Source organism: Emydura macquarii, unplaced genomic scaffold (genome assembly GCF_026122565.2).
Source record: "Emydura macquarii macquarii isolate MOO-44397 ecotype Brisbane River unplaced genomic scaffold, CSIRO-AGI_Emac_v2 contig_2422, whole genome shotgun sequence".
Lineage (NCBI taxonomy): Eukaryota > Metazoa > Chordata > Testudines > Chelidae > Emydura > Emydura macquarii.
Genome location: NW_027132559.1, coordinates 18,447,281 through 18,466,926, shown reverse-complemented (window position 1 = coordinate 18,466,926; position 19,646 = coordinate 18,447,281). Strand labels below are relative to the sequence as shown.

General features: G+C 41.5%; 1 protein-coding gene across 6 annotated transcripts in view; it reads right to left on the bottom strand.

Annotated features, from left to right (window-relative positions):
- OSBPL3 (oxysterol binding protein like 3) overlaps window positions 1–17,104 on the bottom strand; it is a 124,081-nt gene extending 106,977 nt beyond the window's left edge. For 5 of the 6 annotated variants that reach the window (XM_067562043.1, XM_067562046.1, XM_067562045.1 and 2 more), the window contains exon 1: window positions 16,673–17,104. The gene's annotated coding sequence lies outside the window, so the exon portion shown is untranslated. Of the gene's footprint in view, window positions 1–16,397; window positions 16,496–16,672 lie in introns of those variants that run through there. The other variant, XM_067562044.1, reaches the window with a different exon arrangement.
- Between the last annotated feature and the right edge of the window lie 2,542 nt (window positions 17,105–19,646).

The window sequence follows — 19,646 nt, the reverse complement described above, 5'->3', positions numbered from 1 at the left end:
TTGAATATACTGTAAATGATTTAATGTCTATTATACATACATTTATTACAGTAGTATATATTGCTATGAGTAACATTGTTATATGATTCCCTAGTGTGCTTTAACATACTATTGTTTCAAACAGCACTTGTTAAAGTGCACCAGTCAATCTAGTGAACCTTTAGTGCACACCAGCAGAGTTTACCTGGACCAATCAACACACAAATGTTTAGAGTAGAGTACTTTATCAAAAAAAATAAAAAAAAAAAAAAAAAAAAAATCATATCCTAGTAGTCTATACGACAACTCTGTGTAGACAAACCCTTAGATACAAGTAGCCATTTCCAGTGGTTTTTCAGCGTTTGTTGGATAACCGCTGATTTCAGTTTTTGCATGTGGGATTGTTTTGTGGGTGTTTGATCAGTTAAAACTGATCATCAGAAGCCCTAAATTATAGTACACATTTCTTTATAACCACTAACATACCCTAGGGCAGTGATGCCCAACCTTATTACACAGGAGGACCACAAACCTAATTACAACCTTGTGTGGGCCAAACCAATGCTACATATATGTTAATAAGATTTAAAGTCCCCCTGTATTAGTTTATATTTTAAGTTCAGCTTCTTTTGTATTTATTTAGCTAGAAATAACCTATGTACAGTATTGTCTATTTACACAACAAAAATGAGGTAAACATGACAACACTAATGAATTGTCCATTAGTATATTGTCTTCAAGCAATAGGGTTCATAGGCCTTATGAAATGCTTGGTGGGCTGCGTGTGGGCCATAGTTTGGGTTCCCTTACCCTAAGGCAATCCAATGGACACATTTAGCAATATCAGAAAAATACTTGGCTTTTCCCTCCTTTACCATATTATTTTCTTAAATCCTGGTCTCATGATTTGTATCTGTTGTCTCTAACGTGCTCCCTAGTATCACCACCACCACCACCACCATTTTCATATTATTGCTGTGGTAAGGGTATGTGCAGGAGCAGCAGAGGCATCCAGATAGCATGGGAAAGAGAACCATACAATTATCTAGATAGGCTCAGAACACCCCAACACTCACAGAGAGTGAAGCAGAGCCATGGGAGAGCAGAAAGAAGGCACTCAGTCAAGCAAAAGTTTGTTTTAACAGAACACAACAGATATAAAAATATTCCATTTTCATCTCTTGCTCCCTCCTTCCCCCTCTCTCTCATTTCAGGAATATCAGACTGCAAATACAGAAGCTAATTAGTTTCTAGGTACACAGGCACACAAGTGACGCATAATGCTCAACATATGCCCACATGTTCTCTCATACAGTTCAGAAACATTTTTTCATAGTTGGGCAAGCAGCAACAAGTTTGACAACTGTTGAGCAATGCCACTAGGGATGAAATTCCCCTGAAGAGGTCAACCTTAGTGATAAGATCAGCAGGTAATAGACTATGCTAAAATAGCATTATATCCTTGCCAACATGCAAGAGACAGGCAAAAAAAAGGTTCCAGCCAAAGCCCTGAAGAAATATATATATTCACTGTGCAGTGAGTGGAAAATAATGCATATGGAATGGCTAGTCAGATTAAACTACTATATAATATTTCATCTTGGGAGTACCAAAGATAAACACTTGTCTTTCTGTATTAAACAAAGGATTGTTTTATGCTACCCCTATAATCTAATCATGTGAAAATAAATAATGCAAGCTCATTTTGCAAGGTATGGCTGGTAACACAATATGAACGGTCATTATGGTAGGGATGTGATGTCAAAGTTATCAAGGCTGTCAAATGGAACCATTAGTTAAGGATCTTCACAGAACATCTTCCATCAGACACACCTTATCATTCTTATAGCTCTGTAGAGGAGAGCAGCTGTTGTCTCAGGCAAGTGCTGCATTATTTCCGAAGGTAAGAGAATTCAACCTCATGATTACACCAGGATATTAACAATACCCTACAATTCAACTGCAATGAAACATTAATGAAGCTGATGGTTTGAAAATAAAAAGATGGCTGAACCCACAGCTAGAGTTTAAACAGGAAGTTGCACTTCTTTCATGTTACAGCTTAACAAGCTAATCAACTCAGACTGAAAGCAGCTTTTGTAAAGCCTGACCGACAAAATAAAGAGTAGATTTTTTGATGCATAAGAAAACATTAAATGTCCTAGAACCTGAAATTTGATCTTTTAAAAGGCAAGATCATCATCAATAAGATCTTCAGTGCAGTAGGGAGTTGCATATATAAGTCATGGTAGCAGGCAACCAGCTTGTACACCTTAGTGTTACTTAATACAGGAGACAATGTTTAACATGTCTCTTATTAACATGCTGTATTCCACAAAAGAAAAGTGACTGCTACTAGATTTTTTGTTTTCGAGAAGTGTCAACGAGGTTGCAATCCTGCCACCTCTAAAAATCAATGGGAGTTTTGCCATTGACTTCAACAGAGCCAGGACTTCAATTTAGGACTTGGAGGTGTCACTCAAAGTGGTACAATATGTAGAAATGTTAGCTGTGAAATGCAGTGAAATCCTAGGACCAGAGATATCACACATGTAGAGTTCTAAAGTCTTATCTGTGGGTCTGAACTGTTGTTTACCCAGTTAGTACTTTTTAAAATAAAAGAAAAATCAGATTAACACTCTGACTGCAATAGTGCAAGCTCATACATACAATATAATATTTTTGGTTGGAAAAATAAAAACTGAGAAACAAACCTGTCATCAACTAGAGTGCAGGGTTGCTGTAGTTACTTTTGCAAAATTATAGCTCTGTCCCATCCCCATGCTTTCCCCCATTTATACAGTTCCTTACCCTCAACATTGCCAGTGGGAGTCTGATATGTGAGTGTTTCTGCTCAGTGATTTATGGAGGTTATCTGTAATGAGGAAGGTTTTTTTTTTAAAACCAAAAAAACAAACAAAAACAAACAAACACTTTGCAGACAAGGTGGCTTCGTCTGATTGTGCGGGAGCAGAGCTCTGGGGCTACACATCCATGTCAGGTGAGAACAAAAACACGGGCTTTGAATTTCAGCAGCTCTGGTGGTACCAAAAGGAACTCCAGACTGCTTCCTGCAAGGACAGTCAATATGCCACCAGTGAAAGGGGCTGCTTTCAGAGTAGATTGTCAGCACCACCGTTAGGGAAAGCAAGAAGTCTGCTTCCCTTCTAGAAGGGATTGTTATACCCTATTTCAAGAAGTGACCACTTAGAGAACTGGTCAACATCATTTCAAACCTTCTGTTTACAGGTAAGACTGAGAATGTTGCAGCACAACAGTTCCAGTCTCCATATCTTAAGTTCCCAGGTCTCCAAACTCAGCCAAATGTCGGCTTCAGACTAGGTTTGGTACTGAAACTGCACTGGTTTTGTTGGTTGGTTGATCTCCTAGTGCCCGCAGAAGATTAGGTATCCATGCTAATTCTTGATTTATCTATCCATTGCCTCCAGTACCATTTACCAGTGTTCCTGACCTGCCCAGGGATCATTGTAAGGGTAGATTAAGTTGTTTCTGAGCTTCTAGAGCAGTTTCTTGAAGGCAGGCACCCTCCACAACGTCAATAGCTCTTACCCTATATGAAATCCAAGCTCATTTCCTTCCTAGAGCTTGGCCTTATCAATCAAGAAATCACACTGAAGTTTTCTTCTCAGACTTGGCCATTCCTAGGGTTCTCTAATGGGTTCAGTCTGCCCACAGCTTGATCTACCCTTCCCCTAGAGAGTCACATCTACCTCTCTGACATCTAGGTGGGGTAAATAAGCAAAAACAGTGAGCCGTTAAAACCCACTTCACAGTTTTCCAGAAGGATCAACTTCTGGTTTTAGGCAAACACCCCTTTACCCCACCACCATCTACAGCCGTACCCAGGGCATGCACTCTGGTTACCTCTTTCTTGTGCAGTCCAACTCCTATATTTATTTAGATTTAAATACTAAATACGTATAAGGATGCCTCATGTCTTGTAATGCAATAAAAATTTCAGAAGCACTAAAAATAAGTCATTTGAATTCAGCCAGCCAGCTGCCTACAATAAAATCCTTTCAGCCCTTCATCTTTCTGGGAAGAATAGTCCCCAGGCAGTCTCTAGAAGACCTGCTGTCTGTAAAGGTTCCCTTTCTATGGCCTCCAGCTTGTCTCAAGGTCCTCAGGAGAGGCTGAAAACATATCCAGTGTCATCCCACAACAATTGCCCAGGACTATGAGTGGACCACCCTCTCTGGAGTCAGCCCTACTGATTCCCACATGTACAGGGAAATCATTACTGAACGGTTGGTTCCAGGAATCCTCTTGGACACAGGTGACCTGCACAGGCTCCACTGCTCAAAGAAGCTCAAGCAGTGCTAAGGAGGAGCATTTTTCTTCATTTAAATTTCCACTGAACGAAGAAATTTTTTTTTAAAAAAATGTGCTAAAATAAACCAGGGGCTGATTCTTATTTACACAAAGTCCCTGGCAGCAGAAGTTACACTGTTTTGGCAGTGGTAAAGAGGACGTAGAGTGAATGTAAATGTAAAAAGGCCTTTGTGTAAATGAGAATCAGATCCCGTCTGTGCAACAGACGAGTGATGAGGAAGCAGAAGATAAAATACAAAGCACTTTTAAACACATTTGATTATTCAACAAGCTTTCTTATAGCAAGATGTATCCTTCCTGCTTTTCTTTGCTATTCTCAATCTTTTGCAGCATAATGAATCACGTTATGTTTCATTCAAAAAGCTAATAGGAGAGAGAAGAAAGCAGGAAGGAAATTCACAGAGGTTCCCACTACATGGGAATGAGATGGGATGTGTGCACATGCACAGGTGAGTGGAGTCTCGTGCATACACATGGTTCCATTTGTGACCACCCTAATGTTAGAGTCTGTGTTTGCATATGGGTGCACCTACTGTTTGAGCAAAAGTGTTTACAAATATACGTCAAGCAACAAGCGACAGTGTGGATGTGCTTTGTGTGTGGCTTGCATGACAGAAAGCGTAAAATTAGCTGTAACATCCTGGAGCTTAACACATCCTCTACCAGCAATTAAACAAATACAAACCAAAAAAAGTCATTTTAAATTTTTTTAAAAAAAAGCGAGAACAGATTTAGGTCAGAACAACAAATTTATAGAAATTGGGATGTGGAAAAGCCTCCAGAATAACGGGAAAACAGCATTATAATAAAAATCACCAAAGAAAGTTGACCTAAGCAATTGCAACAACTGGCAAAGCATTATCCTTCCTTCGGGTTATAGGTAAATTTTCTGCAGTATCATCTTAAGCAGAATAAAGCAAGTAGGTGAGACAAAGCTAAGGGATGATCAGGCTGGATTTCAACCCAGAAGATCATGTGTTGACCAGATTTTCACCCTAAGAACAATCATTGAAGAGAGCATTGAATGGCATAAACCACACAAATTTAATAGGATTTCAGGAAAACATTCGACAGCCTCATCAGGATTCATCCACTCTGGAACATCTTACAGTGTTATGCATGCTGACAAAAACCACCACCACCATTTAGGCTTTAGAACTGCAGGTGGCATGTTGATAAGGTAAACAGACTTGAGCAAATGGTTCAAAATAGACACTGGTGTCAGACATGCTCTCTCCCCCCTCTACTGTCAATATCAATATCATACTTCATTATGAGAAAAGTGTAGGCAGATGCAACACAGTCTTTGCAGGGCTCCTCAAGAGCCCTATAAGATCACACTCCTCAAGAGCACACTATAAGATCTAGATTTTGCAGATGACATAGGTCTTATAAGTCAGAGTTCAACAAACATGCATGCAAAGACCCAAAGATTGTCCGCCATTGCAAAAAAGGACAGGGTTAATGATCAATTATTTAAAAAAAAAAAAAAAAAAATCTAATGAGAAACAGCAACTCACAACTCAAACATGATATTGTATTTCTTCGTCTTAAGAAGCAAGTCCATTCACATACCTTGGCAGTAAACAGACAAGCCAATAGGGATGTCCACAAGAAATAGGATGACCAGATAGCAAGTGCAAAGAATCGGGATGGGATAGAAGAGTAATAGTAATACAAGACAAAGCCCCTAACATCAGGACATCTGGTCCACCCTAAGAAGGGAAGGGTATCATACATCAGCAAGACAGCAGCTGCATTCACAAGCTCAAACAAGATTTAGTCACCAAAAAACCTATTGCTTAAAGATCAAACTACAAATCTGCAACTCAAATGTTATTTCCATCTTAACATATGGATATGAAAACTGGAAATCCCCAGAAAGTACAGACTGATGTCTAAATGCCTTCAAAAGCAAATATCTTAGAAAAATGCTAGGTATTACATGGAATTAAGTTTATAACAAATGCAGAGATTCGTCAGAGAGTTCAAACAAACCTTATCTCTAAAGTTATCCAGAGAAAGGGGGGGGGGGGAGGGTGAGGGAAATCGGGGACATGTTAAAAATTAAGCCAGTGTCTGCCATGTCAGGCATGCCATTGGGCAGCTAGACGAACATGGAAAAGGATCTGACTGAAATAATCCCTCTGTCACACTGTACTTGGAAAGGGAAAAAAAACGTATGGGACTTAACAGAAGACACGCAAAGAGCCACCCAGATAGACAGCAACGGCAGAGCCTTGTTTGTGCCCAAAACAAGGTCTGACGGTGAGGGGAGGATACAGATTCAGTTTAAACTGATATACATGTGACATTTTTGGATTTTAATCATCATCATGCATTCCTTCCCACATCTAACAAATGCTACTATTGAGCCATTCTTGAAAGCACAAGAATCTTGAAACAATAATGAAAGGAGTAAATACGACACTTACTTTGAAATACAGAAATTCACAATTGGGCTAGTTGTTCCATTTCAAATAACGCTTTAGATCTCAATAAAGTTAACTAGAATAAGTCTAGAAGCTTCCATCTGTACACACCACATATATACACATGACTTGACACGAGTATCAGTCTCTTTAGAAAAGACTTAGGACTGGAATAGGAGAGGTTTTGAAGCTAAGGACAGAAGAGCATTATAAGAATTGCATGGTAAAGCTTGCACAGTACTTGTCACACCAAAACTGGCTCAAGTCATGAGCTCTTTACTTATTCTGAGTATTACCACAATACTAATAACTAATAAATTGCAACGGTATCAAAGCTCCATTGTGCTTCGAGCTGCATACAAACATGTAGTTTCTGTCCCAACAAGCTTACACTGACTCACTGTTTTTAGTTGTTTTTAAAAGCAGACACTTAGGACAGTACAGGTTTAACTATATTGACAAATGCACATGGTCATAAATAAGTTTAATACTTCAACTCAACCCCAAACCTAGTGGCTTTTCAAGCAAATTACATTATATACAATCCAATATCTAGGAGTATGTATATTCCATTATTTGTTGGGGAAGAGAAATCAATAACTAAGATGAAATATTATACAAATATGTTAGAGTATTAAATGAAAAACAAGTACTCACATAATATATAACATACCATATCTGTCTCTGTGAACTTGTACCAGTCAATAAGATATACTACAAGTTACAGACCTGTGGCACACTCACTACAACCGAGAAGGCAGTGGAAAGACACTGCATATATTTTCTTTAGAAGTTTCCTCATTCGACTTTGTTCCAAGTTATCTGAGACATCAAAATATGCTACAGGCTTGACTTTAATAGAGCACTGAAATCTATGCAAAAAGTGTTACATTGATCCAGGTCTCAACTGTAAGAGACTCTTATAATATATAGAGAATCACAAGCAGCGTCAAGAACCCTGCAAGCAGGGAGGATACAAAAATTTTTTTTTGTTAAAAAAAAAAAAAAAAAAAAAAAAAAAAAAATCGGATTCGTATTTAAATCAGATTTAAAAACAAATATTAAATTTCTCGTTATTTTTTTAAACAGTTACAATTAAATCTCATCACAAATATGCTAAACCTACACTTACAGTCTCATAAAAATGAATGAATGGCTCTAGTCTGTCCTGCCCAATTACCAGCTCTTGCTTCTTGAAAGTTCTGGGCTTTCAGTTTCTGTTTCAGTTTCTGTTTCCTCAGTAGACTAAAATCACATGTGCAAAGAAAGACACAGGCTGGATAGGATTGTTGTTCTTCTGTGCTTATGTGGTGGTGGAGCTGGGCCAAGCAAGGCAGAGAAGTTAGTTAAGACACTGTCTTAAAGACAGAGGCAGAGTAGACAGAAACAGTGGAGTGGACTGGAAAGAAAAAGGGAAGACATTATTCAGTACACACACAGCTTCCTATATTCCCCCACACCTTTGCCACAGAAAAACTGTTATGGCTTCTGGATGTGAGAGACACCCTATCTGGGAATATTTTGAAGAAATTCCTTCCCTGGGTAAAAAAGGAAAATGGGTCAAGGGTAAGCAGTGCAAGAAGGAGATGCAGGGCCTAGTTGCAAGAATGAAACATCATAATGAAAACTGCTATTGGGAGAAAATGATGTGACTGAAGATGTGGATATGTCTGAAGAACAATGTGGATCAACTGATTATTAACTTAAATAATTCACTTTGCAATGCATCATTCTTCAAGACTTTCTATGCCTTTTCGTATAAGTGTGATTTAACAAGTAAATTCCCAAGCTGTTTGCTATGTTGGATGTTGCTAGAAAAAAAAAGTTTAGCATAGCTAATCCTTATGGCTTGCTTAATTAGGTTTGGACTATCACCCAAGTATACGGTATAGAAAGCTGCAGTAAGAAATCTAGAGTTGCCAGCTGCCATGGTGTCATTTTCTTATTTTATATTACGTAATACATGCTCCTTATTTTAGATCATCATGGCCACAGACCATAATGGTGATACCGTAAGGTCTATTCCCTATTTTACTTCAGCATAACTCAGCTTTCCCAAGGGAACTCCTTCCTATTCTTGTTTTCTCAAAAAACACAAGTGCCAGTGAGTTCTATGGGGCTTACTCTAAAATTAAGTGCACTGTATGTGCAGTCAGTCTTAGCTTTTTTGGTAATTTGGAATCAGATCTGCATTCTTACTGAAAAAAATGAAAATGATTAACTGAATAATAGAGTGAGAAGAACAACTATTCAAAATCATCTTTGAATTTTGTTTCAGGATTTTATTTAAGCATAAGAGACGTTGACTGATTGTCTATCTGCAACAACTTCAGAGTCATCCGTTGGTACTTTTAGCAACAATGCTGCAACTAAATGTATTTCAGACAACAAAGTATCAGTAGCAAGCAAAAGATTTCAATCATCTAGTAAAACCACCATCATGGATGGGTTTGTAGTAAGGACCAGCAAATAGCAAGATACCATAGATGAAAAGATTGCTCGGTTCATTTATGCCACAAATTCTCCTTTTTGCATGGTTAACAATAAATGCTTCATTGACATGGTTGAGTCCTTGCAACCAGGCTACACTCCACCTGGGAGAACAGACATTGGTGGAAGGTTGCTAGATACGGAGTACGAGAGGAACTTGAACAGTGTGCAAGAAATACTGAGGGGAAATTTGCCAGTTTAAGCCTTAATGGGTGGAGCAATGTACACAATGATCCAGTAACATGTGCCGGTGTGACAACAGAAGATGGGGTTCCCTATCTTTCAGAAACAATAGATACATCTGGAAATGCCCACACAACAAAATGTTTAAAAGAAGTGGCAGTGAAAGCTGTAATAAACTGTGAACAAAAATTCAACTGTCACATGCGCAGTTTTGTCACAGACAATGCTGCAAACGTGGCAAAGGTGAGAAGATACTTAGAAGAAGAAACAGAAGGATGCTCCTTAACATATGGCTGCAGTGCCCATTTAATGCATCTTTTAGCCAAAGACTTAAGTACCTCTTCTCCAGGAAAAGAAGAAATGTTGTTGAAGTCACAAAATAATTCCATAACAACTATTTTGCTTCAGCTTCACTGAAGAGAGCAGGAGGATCCAAACTAATTCTCCCTCAAGATGTTCGATGAAATTCTGTGGTTGATTGTTTTGAACAATTTATTAAGAACCAGCCTATTCTCATAAAACTTTGTGAAGAAAACCGTGATAAAATAGATGGAAGTATCTCATCAAAAATATCTAACATTGGATTAAAGAGGAATGTAGAATGTGTGTTCAGAATTACTGAAGCCTATATCCATAGCCTTAAACAAAACTTCAGAGAAATTGTTGACAGCATCAGCAATGCAGCAACATTTAGAAGGCACTTCAAGAGACATTGAATAAAGAAATACCTCAGCAGAAAGTTAAACCGCAGGCAATAAAGAAGCGAATGGATCAAGCACTAACTCCACCTCTTTTTCTTGCAAACATTCTCGACCCCAGATATAAAGGTAGATGCCAAACTGCTGAAGAAGATAATGCTGCCACAGCATAGGCATCTCAAAAATCACTCCTCAGTTGTGCCAGTCATAATAAATTTCAGGGCTGGAGCGGAGCCATTTAAACAGTACATGTTTACTGATGATCTTTTGAACAAAGTCACTCCCCTGAACTAGTGGAAATCATTAGCCAGGCACCTTGAAACAGAGTTCCTTCAGTTGCTTAGCCAACTTTTCACAGCAGTAGCTTCCTCTGCAGGCACAGGGAAAATATTTTCATCATTTGGCATTATTCACTCAAAGCTAAGAAAATCGACTGGGAGTTGAAAAAGCAGGAAAATTCGTATTTCTGTTTCAGGGTATGTCTATACTGACAGTAGCAAAGACACCGCCATCAGATCGATCTTTCTTGATCGACTGAGCGGTCAGCATAGACCCACTCAATCGATCAGGAAATCGACGCAGTATATCCACCCCTTCAAGTGGCACAGCGCTGAATCGATGGGAACACGGTTCCCGTCGACGCAGTGCAATGAAGACGGCGTGCAGAAGGGAAGCAAAATAGTTGATTGCCGATGAATTTCCAGGTAAGTGTAGACCAGGGCTCAGTCTATGAATAAAAATGATAGAGGGAGTCAGGAAGATGAGAGCTAGTGTAGAAGTTTTAAGGACAGAGTACATTCAGTGTTGTGATGACTTGTCTGATAAGGGTTAATATAATTTAAAAATTTTAAAAAAAGTTTAAAGGACAGCCATCAACTCAGGAGACTGCTGCAATTGCAAATTTGAAACACTTATATTTTATTAAACTAAATCTTAAATGTTACATAAGTGCTATATTGTGTTTCTGTGGGTGATTTAGTTCTTACCATTCCTAATGTACTGCTGCTGCATCTGCAGCTTGACTCAGGTAATGAGTATTATGTACTATTTCCTAAATGAATAAAAATCAAGTTATCTTAAAAAATTACACAAAGTATACCCTCCTAGGTGTTGTAAAATGCTGTATTGAGTTGTAAATTAACATGTTTTAATGATCAGATTTGCACCATTGTTTAAGAAATACATTAAGTAGAATTAGTGGGAAACTTGATTTAAACCAATTATTTTCTCTTGGTGATTTAAATCATGATTTAAAATTGCCTTGATTTAAATCAATCAATCAATCAATCCACCCTACCTGCAAGGCTAGCAGACTAGTTGAAGTTGAATGAGTAGGAGTTATAGCAGCATCTCTCAGGATCAGCCCAACAATAAGAGACATGTTTTCTGTTCAGGTTCCTATAGCACGTTCATCACCAGTCCTTTTACTTTGTTGATTTGTGGGTCAATCTAGGTGCTTGAGGTGAATTTAACCAAACTTTCTGTTAGGTTGTTCTCTCTCTCACTCACTCACACTTCCTCCACTCCCAAACAGGCCATTGTTTCATTATTTTAGCTTCCGCTTTACTTCCCGGCACCTTTGTGGTGCGTTGGGATTTAAATGCCTCCACCACAAATGATTAACTGCACAAGTCTAAATCCACACAACCTGAAAAAATGTACCCCTTCCAAATACCAGTAAAGTCTGTTATATTTTTAATTTCATACATAATTATATACATGAAATCTGAGTGAGTCTGTAATTTGGCATACAATTTCTGACACCAGATATATGAGAGACCTCTTAGATTATCCACTTCATTTCTTTACAAGGATTGTACTCTGTGGTCAAGGCCTTGTGAACTCTATTTCAAACTGGCCTTAGATTCTGTGCCAGTCTAGTGCCTCAGACTGGAAGTTTTGTAGCTTCGTTTATATTAAAAATAGTTAAGTATTTTGTGGAATCACAAATGAAAATTAGTACTGTAGCCCCATGTTATTTTTGTTACATTCAATATATTTTACAAGCTACCCTCAAATCTTTAATTTTCCAAGGTCATCACAAAAATATACTGCACAATGTATAACTGCATCCTAGAAGCAGTCAGGGGAAGCTGAAGCGTTTGGCAGGTGCATAGGAGATAGCTTGGGCATGTTGCTACATGAGAAAGCATGAAAAGCAGTATGGAATTCTGGGATAAGCACATTAATAGGAAACTAAAATGATCCACATTGAAATTAGTTAAGTTGACATTCAAATTATCTTCTTTAGATTTCAGAGTTAACACCACTTTGAAATGCATTGAGCATTGCACATTTCTAAGCTACCGTTTCATGCTATCTGCAAATTACGGAAGATGACAAATTAATTTAGTTTCATGTTTCAAAAGGTTTTCTTTGCAATCATTTTTAAAGAATGAAAGCTTACGTTACAGAGCACAGTTTGTGATAGAGGCATGGATTCTGGGTCCCTGCACAACAGAACATTTGCTACTGTTTTGTCCAACCTAAGTCTGCATTAATCGCATGATGGGGCACCTTCCCTAAATAAAGAAGGTTTATGAAAGGAAAATAGGATCTAATTATAAGGCCCTTTACTCTAACAGTGCATAAAGCAACACTAAATACTACCTATGACTATACTGCAGAGGTTTTCAGGCTTTTACTGCTAGTATGTTTACTAGAGGACAGATCTGAATGCCATTGAAACCATGGCAAAAGTTTCCATTGGCTTCAATGGCCTTAGGTGAAGTAAATAAGATGCTTCTAAGAGAAGAAGGTAGTCCATAATTTTATAACCGACTGCTGCCATATTCATCATAGCATTCCTTTGAACTGAATACAACAACAAGCTGAAATTCGCCTAAAAGGTTAATTACTACAAGCCAACAGAAACCTTGATACTCAAACCCTAATTAATATATAAACTGCTAACAACACTGTAGCAACTGAGAACTCACTTTTTTGCAATTTAGAATCCATGAAATCTAAGACTGCCAGAATAATGCAACACTTCAATCCGTTCTCTAGACAGCATGCAACAAAAGTACCTATAATACAGCAAATGTATGTAGAGGAGGCCCATTACTGAATTACATGTACTCTGTTTATATTCACATGCTTTTAACTACTCAAGCTCTAGTGAGAAGACAATTACTTAGCATTTATATATATATATGTGTGTGTCTGCATTTGCAAAGCACTTCACAAACTAGCCATCTGTTAATCATTGTAATAAACAAACAAACAAACCCCATCTGAAGTCTCACCAGTGTTTTCTGTCTTTGGTAAGTAAGCTCATAACTCTCAGCTGTGACCTCCGTATTCTGGGCCCGATTCTCCATGAGTCCCTAGCATGCACATGCACTGAGTAGTAGCTGACTCCATGAGCAGGCCCACCTTCTCTATGGAGTAACACGTGAGGCTGGCAGACCTGGTGCCAGCTCGTGTCAAAGCTCCAAGGCCTCACTGAACACTGACAAATGCATAGCTGGAAACCAGTCTTACTAGCGTGTTATCAACTTAACATCCATTCTAACAATGCTAAGAATGTGTTTAGTGTTGTAGGATGGTGCATGTATTGATATCACTTATAACCTTGGTAGCCCAGGATATAAGGTTATTGTGTGTTTGCGTTATAAACCTCTGCATTATAAACAAACAGGAGAGAAGCCTTCTCTCATGCAAATGATGGCTTCCTCCAGGTCCCGCTCAACAAGAAGGTCTTTGAAACCAAATGAGCCATTGTGAGTTTTAAGAGAACAAAGACTTTGTTCATTGAATTCTTCACTCCCTCCAGGAAGAGGAGACCTGTTTATGAACTCATCCCATCAGCTTGGACTCTGGGGATAAGGGGATAAAAATCTGTTACAAGGAACTGGGTTTTTTGCTGTTTGGACTCTAAAGGTATGTCTACACTGCAGTTAGACATCTGCAACTGACTCGTGCCAGCTGTCTCAGGTTAAGAGGCTATTTAATTGCAGTGTAGATAATCAGGCTCAGGCTGCAGCCTGACCTCTAGGACCCTCCCACCTGGCAGGTCCTAGAGCCCAGACTCCAGCCCAAGCTTGAAGTCTACACTGCAATTAAACAGCCCCAAAGCCCAAGCCCCACAAACCTAAATCAGCTGACATAGGCCAGCCACAGGTAGCCTAAAGGGGCAAGAATCCTTAAGCATAAGCAAAAGACCTCCCAACAGTTTTGCCTGGGTTAGCCCTACAGTACATATCAAGTTTCCTTATTACAGAACTGTATACAATATTGATTATTTTAGAATCCAAGACTAACTCATTTGAGTGTGTATGCTGCCTGCTTTAACCTTGTAAATAACTGGTTTCTTTTCTTAGTTAAATCTTTGGTTAGTTTATTACAGGATTGGCTACAAGTAGTGTCTTCCCTGAGAGATCTGGGGTGTTAATTGACCTGGGGTAAGTGACTTGCCATTTGAGACTCCGAGTAACCTGAATATTGTGATTTTTAGCATGAGGGACCATCTATCACAAATGCAAGCTTGCCTGGGTGAGAAGGCAGACAGACCAGAGTGCCCCAGGGGAGTGTCTGTGACTCCATGGTAAGGCTGTTATAGGCTTGTGGAGTTTATTCTTGCTATTTAGTTGGTAAAATCTAATTACAGAACTTTCAACCAATTCATTCAACAAGAACTACATGAATATATTTTTTAAAAAGGATTAAAAAGCATATTTAATATGATTGTTACATTTTTCAACCAGAAGATAGTACTAATAATTACATTAAAGCTTGTGGAAATTAGAATTGTGATTTCTTTATTATTTATTCCTGATTTCTTATGCTTTAAATACTGAAACAAACCTACATGCTCTGCTGAAATTAAGTAGGGTCAAAACTAGCTTCTAAAATCTGTGGTTAATCAATGAAAAAGATTAAGCGAATATAAACAGCCTCTCACATCCCTTCTTCTCAAGAAAACTGAAGCTGAACAGCACTCTTGCAGTCATTATGGGGCAGGGGGAAACGAGACACATTAACTCCCAATGAAGAGATGGTAGTTAAATAGCCTTTTCTATACTGACTCCAAATGGTGCACAATATTAAACTACTAAAAGTGGGCAAGTGTGAGCTAAGAGCACCAGATGGATTTCATGCAGTAGAATACTTAAATGCTCATTTACTCATTTGGATTCAAAGTCATGATGGAAATTACACTGCCTTGGAAATGGTACTGAAGTGACTGGATTTAATTAACCTATTTCCTTAGAGAGGTGGGCAGGGGAGAAGAAAAATTATGGCAATTTTTGTTTTATACTACTAAAGGGAATCATAGAATCAACTGACAGTGAGGCTTTTGGAAATATCCTCTAGATCTCTGAAGTTACATTTAGCAGCCAGCTGGCTTCCAGTTAGATTTTGCTAAGCACACAGCAAGAGAGGAAAATCTACAGTGGCTCCCTGCTGAATGACTCCTGGGAAATTCACCTCTCAACTCTGAAGACTTAGTAATTGATACAGGATTACGTTTTGGAAACAGATGCTTAATATATCAATTAATCTAGAATTAGGTCTATTTCAATGCCACAAAGAAAACACCAGGCACCCAGCAAATAATGAAAATCCTGAATGGTGCATAATTCAAAGCAAGTAAAGACACTTCTTTAAAATTGGGTAATCAAAACAAAATAAATACTTTATACTGTCACAGCACAACTAAGGATCTCAATGGATTTCAAGAGATGACTAGTCTGTTATCTAAAGCCTTTTCTTCTGAGGACACTTTAGTAGAGTGGGCAGAAAATACAGACTGACACGGTAATGTGTTGTATTTATAGTAACAGTCAAGATTCCCCATACATTAGAGGAAGACAAGCACTATTCTGCCCGATTGGCTGTATTTCAAAAGTCTCTAAACCCCTTCTTCAGACACTTGCACTGAAACTCACAGGAAAGCGGGTAGACCTCCCCATGCGAAGGTTTCCACGCAGTGACATGAAGGCTGAACATAAGCAGCTCACCCGCCAGGCCAATTATTTTCTCCCAAGTCTCCAACTACCTTCCTTCCCGACCACTTCACCCTGAAAACGCGCGTGTGTGTGTGTGGGTCTGTTCCGAAAAGCCACTTGGTTGTTACAAAGTTTTCTTGGGGCCCTTTCAATTTCGCAGCCTCCTCTCTCTCTCACCGGCCGGGGGGGGGGGGGGGAGACACCCCAAGCAAGAGGCACAGCCCCCCCTCTTTTCCCAGTAAGCCAACCCAGCTCTTCAGCTGTTGGGGGGCGCCGGGGCAAGGGGGAATCTAACCAGCCCCACTTACCTGTGCGACTGATCGCCTGCGCTTGGGCTCCCCGGGAGTTACAGTCTCGGGGTCGGCGACACCCCACGCGCCCGAGTCACATCCGTGGGAGAAGGTGCCACACGCCCCCAGGCCAGCAATGCACCCCAAGGACACCCAGCGGCTGAAGAGGGAACAAGGTCCCTGCACCCCGGGGCGCCGAGTCCCTAGAGTAAAGCAGGGGCCAGGCAGGGCACCGAACCCCAGCCGGGTCCCTGCCCCCGCAGGTTCACAGCTGGGAGGGAGGCGGCACCTACCTGAGCGCGTGGCCCGCAGGCAGCAGCCAGGCTAATGGAAGCTCCGAGGCAGCGGCGGCGGCGCTCAGCCCTTCTCTCTCCAGCCCCGCCACACAGGCTCCACCATAAAAGGAGGTGGGCGGGGATGGCAACCAGAATCATCAACTCAGCAGCTTCACCAGGGTGCCCGCTGGAGCGGGGAGCAGAGAGACCGCCCGGGCGGCTCTTCAGCTCTCTCTGGACTCCAGGGGAGGTTCCAGTTAGAGCGGGCGGACTTCATCTCATTGATTGACAGACGGGATGACCAAAGAGAACCTCTGCTCCGGGCCAGGCAAAGGAGGCGCTCGCGCCCGGCTTCTTCCCCGCCCCGGCCGATCTGGGGAAGGGCGGGTGTTTCCGTGATGTCAGCGAGAGGCACCTCTCCGACACGTGGAGAGAGGGGAGGTGGTGCGGGCGGGCAAAAAGAAAACCCTGCTGGGAACGGTACGGCGTGAGAAGTTGTCACTGACTGAGTCAGGGGGGCTGGCCCTAGCCCCGCTCTCGGCAGCAGCTGGCGCTTAATCACAGCGTGGAAACCAGTGCGGGGGGGCCCAGCTCCGCCGGCAGCACAGCACAGCACGACTGGTGCGGAGCCGCTCAGCCCAGCAGCTGGCCGGGGCCGGGGCGCCGAAGGCTGCACGGCCCGGATTTCAGTGCCCCGCACGGATCCCGAGCCCGCTTTGTTGCACCTTTGTGGGAGCCAAGCGGGGAGGGGTTTACACCGCGGCTGCGGTTTGCCCGTGGCCGGGGCCCGCCTGCTGCCGATCGGGTCCCAGGCCGAGCTGAGAATCCCCGCCTGCAGCGGGGAGAGCCGCCAACCTGCCCGCAGCAGGCGGCGCAACCGCGGGGAGCGGGATCTCCCCCACGTCCCCCCAGGGCACCTTCAAGAGATGGCCCGCGAGCACTCAGGGCTCCGGTCCCACGGAGCTGACAGGACCGGGCTGCCCAGGAGCTGGCGGTCCGATCCATTTCCAAACACCGTCCCTCCCCATAACTCCACCAGGAAGGTCCGTGCGCGGAATTACTCCCGTGTCAGTTCACACGTGCAAGGATCGCACCCACCCCTTACTGCACACGAACAAGTACAATGCATAGAGAGAAAGGAGAGCAAGGTAGGAAAAGGAGTCAAGATTATACCTTAATTCTTAAGAGGAGGCAGGAAAGGTCCCCCAGCCACTGTTAAACTGTTCCAGGCACGGATGTAACTTCTGTCTGCCTTTCTCTGAACAGGCTTCTCTCAGTGCATTAACAAAGGACAGCCTTAGCCAGCCCCTTCTCCACTGGAGTAGCTGCTCCAAAGGAGGAAGAGGAGTTGCTTGCACATTGCCTTCTTCTAGTCATCGCATTAAATACTTGGCATCTTTAGTGACAGGAAGGAAAAGTTCCATCACCCAGCCACAACATGTTGTATGCTAAGGTTAAGATTTGCTCCCTCAACTTCCAGAACTGCTGAGTCAACAAGGAATCTGAGGTCTATGACCCTCCCTAAAAGGCAGTAGACTCAATTAAAGAAAAATTCAACCTCCCCCTACAGAAAAAAGCCATTAATACCCTAACATTAACATGCTCCTCTGGTTTTATTGAAAAAGAACCCAAATGACAAATGAGGTTTTGCTTCAGTGGTGGTGACTATGACTCTGTGGTTAGAAGTGCTAGGCTGATTATATGTAGTCTTTCATGTGTGCTCCAAAGCTTTCCAAAATTTGAGCTCAAGGTCTGCAGGGATGTAGGCAGGCATGTGCCATGGTACACAATGTTTATTTTCAAAGGACTAGCTATCCCCTGGCTTGGAAGAAAGAACTGGGGTTTTGGATCCAGCTTTCTTTGGCAAAGCAAGCAGAGGCTTTCAGTTTACGTTCGGAGTTTTGTATTTTTCTTAACGGGGATGATTGTGGTAAGTGGACGAGTTGCTGTTCGTATATATCACTATACAGAGTTCTAGGGCTGCGTTGGCAGGGAGGTAAAAAGGTCAGTTTGCCCCCAGGGCACCCGGTTTGGGAGGGCCCCGTAGCATTGTGGCATGGCGGTCACAATGCCCCTCACTCAAATTTGTCCCAGCCTCCCTCTGTCATGATGACGGAGGGGCAGCCGGGCCAAACCCAAGTGGCCCTGTGACCCCGTGTGCCAAGTCCCACTGCCCAGAGCGGGAAGCCAGGCTCAGCCCCACAGGACAGGAACTGCCATTGTGAAGTGAGTGAGTAGCAGGCTTGCTCTCCAAGCCCCTCATCCCTCAGTGATAATTGTTTTGAAAAGGTGGGGAGTGCTTACATTTCAGATTTTGCTCAGCGTCCCCAAACACCTCTGTGCAGCCCTGCAGGGTCCCATGCCAAGATGTTAGGGAAGGGTAAAGGCAGGCTGACAAAATGGGCTTCATGTGTACCCCAAAGTGGTGGGATTTCAGTTAAAGAGGGGTGGTGGGAAAGGAGAGGTTTTCAGGGACAGGAATCGATGTAGGCAGAAAATGAATGTGTGGTGGTGCCCCTCGTTTTGGGGGTAACCTTGCTGACTACATAAATGCGAGGGACACAACTCAGGATCATATTTATGTCAAATAATACTCAGTGTCGGTTTAACTATTTATCTGCTGTTTAATGGAAAACTCATGCAGTGTTGACCATGTACCTTATGAGTTTCTTTGAAGTACATACATCAGAGAACACTAGCACTTTAAAGACACAGGCAAGTAAAAAACTATGTTGTAACTACACACACACACACATACACGGAAGGTGTTATGAATTATATTCTACATGGTCTAAAGTGATATTAATAGCATAGGTTACCTTCCATGAGATAGAAATAATTTTTAGAATTCTACTTATTTGTCACCATTTATGGCTAATTTTAGCATTTCTTGGCCAATGAAAAGCAGCGAGGTCAGTTTCACTTTTGCTTATGTTATTCCACTTTTAGGTTGCAAGTGCTACAGCATATGGGTTTCAAACACTGCAAGGAA